The sequence below is a fragment of the Oncorhynchus nerka genome, linkage group LG9a (genome assembly GCF_034236695.1).
Source record: "Oncorhynchus nerka isolate Pitt River linkage group LG9a, Oner_Uvic_2.0, whole genome shotgun sequence".
NCBI lineage: Eukaryota > Metazoa > Chordata > Actinopteri > Salmoniformes > Salmonidae > Oncorhynchus > Oncorhynchus nerka.
The window spans coordinates 59,741,201-59,748,035 of NC_088404.1; the positions used below are offsets into that span (position 1 = coordinate 59,741,201).

Here is a 6,835-nt window from a genome sequence, read left to right on the forward strand (position 1 = left end):
ATCTCAACCCACCCAATTCATATTCATTATATAAATAGGCACGCTTATCACAATTAGGTTTTGGTCTTGAGGCCAGAAAAAAATTCTAGATCTTCAATGATACATTGCAGGGATCTAGCTTGTGGACTTAATATAAAACTTCTGTCATCGGCATACATGGACACCTTAGTTTTTAAGCCTTGGATTTCTAATCCTCTAATGTTATTTGATCTGATTTTAATACCAAGCATTTCGATGGCCATAACAAATAGATATGATTACAGCAGACACCCTTGTTTTACTCCTCTTCAGAGTTCAAAACTGAGAAGTAGCCACTATTTACTATTTTTCACCTGGGGTTGCTATACATTACTTTTACCCATTGAAGAGACTTACTGAAATGTAAAATATCAAGGAATTTATACACGAGCTGCTATCCTTTCATCATCTTCCATTGTTGTTAGCTACCTACCTACAAATGCATTTGGAGTTTGTTTTTTACAATGATGAATACATCAAGATAGGTAGCTAATATGAAGTTAGGGAGCTGGTCATATTTAATTCACTTCGCTAGCTAGAGTGAGGGTGGGGCCCAATTGGCCCAGCGTTGTCCGGTAGGGGAAGGTTTGGCCGGGGTATGCCATCATTGTAAAATAAGAATTTGTTCTAAACTGACTTGAATAGTTAAATAAAGGTTAAATAAAAAATACAACAAAATATATACTGTATGTCAAATTGGCTGGATAGCTAGCTAGCTATGTTAGTCACTCATTTGAGTTAGCCTGCACTGTAACTAGCTAGCTAATAATACATCGTTACTATTATTTTAATTTTATTTTAAATACTTGAACAGGATCTCCCAGTGATGTGGACGATTGGAAAAGAGCAGCAAATTTGTCACCAGAGAAGTTTAGAGCATATTATTATTTACCTGTGAATAAATTCCTGAAATAGAGAATGAATTAAACTATTTACCAATTTAACTTCACTAGGGTATGTGGGATTGTTAGGTCAGAGCCAAGTCACAGAAAAACACAGCCATTTTTCCAGCCAAAGAGAGGAGCCACAAAAAGCAGAAATAGAGATAAAATGAATCACTAACCTTTGATGATCCTCATAGGACTTCATATTACACAATACATGTATGTTTTGTTCGGTAAAGTTCATATTTATATCCAAAAATCTGAGTTTACATTGGCGCGTTATGTTCAGTAGTTCCAAAACATCCAGTGATTTTGCAGAAATCAATTTACAGAAATACTCATAATAAACATTGCTAAAAGATACAACTGTTATGCATGGAATTTTAGATCCACTTCTCCTTAATGCAACCATTGTGTCAGATTTCAAAAAAACTTTACGGAAAAAGCACACCATGCAATAGTCTGAGTACAGCGCTCAGAGACCAAAACAACTCAAACAGATATCCGCCATGTTGTGTAGTCAACAGAAGTCATAAATAGCACTATAAATATTCACTTACCTTTGATGATCTTCATCAGAATGCACTCCCAGGAATCCCAGTTCCACAATAAATGTTTGATTTGTTCGACAAAGTCCACCTCCTTTTTGTTCGTGCGTTTAGCCCAGTAATCAAAATTCATGAGGCACGATCACTAGGTGCAGACGAAAAGTCAAAAAGTTCCGTTATAGTCCGTAGAAACATGTCAAACCATATATAGAATCAATCTTTAGGATGTTTTTAACATAAATCTTCAATAATGTTCCAACCGGAGAGTTCCTTTGTCTGTAGAACTGCAATGGAACGCAAGCTAACTATCACGTGAACGCACGTGGTCAGCTCATGCCTCTCTGAAAGACCTCTGACTTCTTCCCCTCTCATTCGCCCCCACTTCACAGTAGAAGCCTCAAACAAGGTTCTAAAGACTGTTGACATCTAGTGGAAGCCTCAGGAAGTGCAATATGACCCCAAAGACACTGTGTCTTCAATAGGAAAAGAGTTGAAAAACTACAAACCTCAGATTTCCCACTTCCTGGTTGGATTTTTTTGCCTGTCATATGAGTTCTGTTATACTCACAGACATCACTCAAACAGTTTTAGAAACGTCAGAGTGTTTTCTATCCAAATATACTAATTATATGTATATTCTGGCTTTTATGGCTGAGTAGCAGGCAGTTTAATTTGGGCACGCTTTTCATCCAAAATTCCCAATGCTGCCCCCTACCCTAGAGAAGTTAATAAAAAGACCTTCATACAAACTTGCCATGCTGAATTCTTGATGCTTAATTGAACTGCTTCTATATGCTGGACATATTTTGCCAGCACGCTGGGTGGCCAAAGTGGCACATGGCAATTTACTGTGTGCTAGTGTACATAAGCCATAAGGTCGATTTCCACCCCTGTGAAAATCGAATTAGCATTAAAAAAATCCCCATAAAAACCTGTCAGTTTCATCTGTTTTTTTTTTGCATTAGATGCGTCTCAATCCACCGCATCTGCCTATGTCGCACTTGTTGCATCCCCCTATGTCACATCGGCGGTGAAAGGTGACAGAGCTGGAGGAGTGTTTGTCAGACAATGAGATATCCCAAAAATTGGTCTTCTCACAAAATCTGTAGCGTCCTAACAGTTTGGCTAACACACTATTATGACCTCTTTATGGAAAGATGAGACTCCATAAACACGATGGTGTTCTGTTTTGTTCTACAACCCCCACAAGTGTCTTGATACAGCCGATCTGCCAACTTCTATCTGTAGCGTCCGAAGAGTTTTGGCTACAGAATAATATAATGCCCACAGGCCTCGCAAGAATCGTCTGAATGTCCGCAGGTACCAGTTGAAAACTTTAAATGGCCATGTTGTATATATGGAGACTGTTTGATGCCAAAAATAATGGGTTAAGTACTTTAAAAAAAACATGTTTCCTGATCTTTCTTATATCTCTAAGATATAGAACATACACTTCAGAACAAACAAACTTTTTTTTTTTGGGGGGGGGGGACTATTTGTTGTTCCATGAAGTGAATCTGTAATTCAATATGTTTGTATGGGGTAATAGCAATTAGGACAGAAACATTTTATCAAATTTTGTTTAGATAATTTTTGGATACTTCAATGGGTCTTAATATTAAAAATCAAATAGCAAAATGATCCTTGGTATGAACTTCTTAAAACAATTCCATATAGCTTAGTAGAACCTCCCCCAAATATATATTTGTTTTATTTAATGACTTTATTATTTAATTCCAAGTCGTCATCTCATCTCTATAGAGCTGCTGCCTATGCTGTGTAGTAAAAATCACAATTTTAGTAGTTCAAAGGAATACTTTTATGACTGCTGAACCCCAATTATCAATCACTTAAGCCTTGTTCAAATTGAAGGCCGTAATGCTCAAATCCGTTTTTCATATCCATTTTGGACTACTGATTGTCCAAACAGTTACAAGTGACCAAATCCGATGTGTGTGTTCAGACAGCAGTCATTTGCTGACAAGGCTACACTAGTTGTCATAGTAACGCAGTGGTGTAGGCTGATTGGTGGTGGCATAGCAACGGGAAGAAGGGGTGCTGAGGGTGCTGCTGCATCCCCTGAAATATACATTTTTCCAGCACCACTATGAAGGTAATTTGAATTATGGCTTGGAATATCTGGTTCCATGTGCTTTTTGGCTGTTCAGACTGCAGGAAAAATAACAGATTCTAATCGGATATGCAAATAAATAGGATGAGTCACTTCAAACTACCAATATGAACACGACATTACATCATGTATTTTTAGGCTTGTTAAGCAACATTGCGCCACACAGACTAGACAAGTTTAAACAGACACACAATGGATTATGTTCATTGTAGTCAATTACCACATTTTCTGCGTTAAACTATGTTGAATTTTGACTTGTTGGAAACTAACTCCTATATCGCATAGTTCAGGCTTGATCTGATTTACAGTACCAGTCAAAAGTTTGGACACACCCAGTCATTCAAGGGGTTCTGTATTTGTACTATTTTCTACATAAGTAGTGAAGACATCAAAACTATGAAATAACACATATGGAATTATGTAGTAACCAAAAAACAGTGTTTAACCAAATCAAAATATATTTTATATTTGAGATTCTTCAAAGTAGCCACCCTTTGTCTTGACAGCTTTGCACACTCTTGGCAATCTCTCAACCAGCTTCACCTGGAATGGTTTTCCAACAGTCTTGAAGGAGTTCTCACATGTGAACCGATTCAGTATGTCGCAAGTCAAGACTTCACAGGAGAGCCTTTTTGAATGTAAACATTTATTTTTTGAGCTGCTTGACCTGCAGTTTTTTTTTCCTAAAGGTTATTTTAGCCATGGAGAAATGCAACCATGTTGCTACTGCTCTCAATGGTATTGCTGCCCTGAATTTATCAGGCACTATCGACAATGGACAGTGGGAAAAAGTTGTGATAGACTACATTCTGGACGACGATCGTGCTATGCAATGCTGACTCTCATTGCATAACACGTTTTGAAATCAGTGGAACACAACGGGCCAAACAAGCTGTGCAAACTAAACGGAAACACAGGATGTCTGATAAAAGAGGTTGCAGTCTGCCGTGAAGCGTTCATCCATGTATACAGGTAAGAATCTAGCTGCAGATATTATACATTTCTAATTTGGTCAGAAAGTTGTTTTCATTGCAAGCTAAAGCTCGCTGTTAGCAAGTCAGCTGGAGTTTGATCGCTGGCTTGCTAACTAACAATGAACCTAACGTTATGTGGTTAACTTTAGCTAGCTATGACAATCGGTTTGTAATGCTAGTAACGTTACTCTATGGATTGGGATTATAGTTCCTTTAGCTACCGTTAACGTGACCTGTCTAAACAAAAGACCCCAAGTTAAAGCTTGCTGTTGGCTAGTTAACGTTAGCTGAGGTTAGATGGCTGGCTTGCTAGCTAACATTAATTTATGTGTATGAATTGTGTGTAATGTTAGTGATGTTCTCTCAGAATGCCATTTTGCATTGCTAGTTATAGCTTAATGTTAGCTAGATAACATTGAACCTATTTGGTTGACTTTAGCTAGCTATGACAATCGGTTTGTACTGCTAGTTAAAGCTTGCTGTTAGCTAGCCAGCTGATGTTAGATGGCTGGCTAGCTACAGTAGCTAAGATTACCTGTATGAACTGTGTGTGGTGATGTTATCTCAGAATGCCATTTCGCATCTATTGTATAATAATGCTAAAATGTTTATATCTGGAATTTGTCTTTCAGCATGAATCAGTAGAACACGCCTGACTCTAATCCACCATCAAAAAGAGAGCTGCCACAGATCAAGCACTTCAGGTGAAAAACATGTATTGCATTGCATGAGGTTCTTTTTTAATCTAAACTTGGGAGGTGAATTGATGTTATGCAGGTTTGTAATGTCTTCTGACTTTGTGTTGTTGTTCCCTGTTTTACAGCGTCGATGCTCTGGAGCCTGGTGTTGTCGCTAAGAAGCATTCGGTCTGTCGGGACCAGGTTTCAGCTGCTGCACAACGCTGACATCCTTCCTCTCTGCCTGTAAAAGCAGCACCTGGACTGGACACAGCTAGACAAACTATCTTTTTGTCCAAGATCAGGGAGTTTTGCGATGAAGAAGCTATGGATATCACATGCCCTGCACCAAAGTCAAGGGCAGGACAGAAACAGGCTCTCCGAATATAGATTTCTTGTTCATGCGTGGCTATACGGACCAGTCATCAGCACTATCTGCAGTGCCCCGATTCACGACTCTCTCCTAACACACCATTTCTTTTGTCCTGCTGCTCAGCCACTTTACCCCTGATTGTATACATACATACATACCTTGTCTATCACGGATATCATTATTGTTCTTGTACATACTGTATATTTTATTCATATTGACACTATCAGATATTGCTACTATCCAAGTAACCATTTGGCTGGACCGTTTACACCTTCTGTAGAGACCATCCACTTAGCAAGACATAGCAAAATATTGATATATAGATATGTGTGGTCATAACATGATATTGTGACATACCACAACAATATCATGTGACCGCGTCCACCACTTAAATAAATGGAGCATGCATCTGTTTATGTACTGTACATGTGCACCTCACTTATGGAATACTCTGTGATAAGTGCATGTGTAACAGTATATAAAGTATGGTACTGTACTGGTGTGAAGGCATTTGGGCAGTGATATAAAGTACTTAAGTAAAAATACTTTAAATGTACTAGTAGTATCTGTACATTACTATCTGTGGCAACCTTCACTTCACTCGTAAGAAAATAATGTACTTTTAACTCCATACATTTTCCTTGACACCCAAAAGTACTTGTTACAGTTTGACAGGAAAATTGTCCAATTCAAACACTTATCAAGAGAACATCCCTGGTCATCCATACTGCCTTTGATCTGGCAGACTCACTAAACACAATTGCTTCCTTTGTAAATTATGTCTGAGTGTTGGAGTGTGCCCCTGGCTATCAATCAATAAAAATTTAAAATACAATTGTGCTGTCTGGTTTGCTTAATATTAAAGGAAGTTGAAGTGGTTTATATTTTTACTTTTGATACTTAAGTACATTGTACCCCTGGCTATTTAAAAAAAAAAAAAATACAATTGTGCCATCTGGTTTAATATAAGGAATTTGAAATGATTTATACATTTACTCAAGTATGACAATTGAGTAATTTTTCCACCACTGATATGGGTTAAAGTATTTTCACATGACCCATCAATTTAGACAAGTGTATCTGGGTAAGTGCCATTTATTTTAGAAATATTTTTATCTGGACACTTTCTGTTTACCTGGAATGTTTCCCTATTGTAGGCAACTACCACTTTAGTCTTAATCTTTACTACACTACTCACTACACTTAGCACATGACCTCACATGTGAATCC

The 6,835-nt window shown here is 37.8% G+C and overlaps 1 long non-coding RNA gene across 1 annotated transcript; it reads left to right on the forward strand.

Annotated features, from left to right (window-relative positions):
- The first annotated feature begins 4,264 nt into the window (after window positions 1-4,264).
- LOC135573308 (uncharacterized) lies at window positions 4,265-6,434 on the forward strand. Its single transcript, XR_010464649.1, has 3 exons — window positions 4,265-4,553; window positions 5,188-5,259; window positions 5,379-6,434. It is a non-coding gene; the product is annotated as an uncharacterized LOC135573308 (long non-coding RNA).
- The last annotated feature ends 401 nt before the right edge of the window (window positions 6,435-6,835 follow it).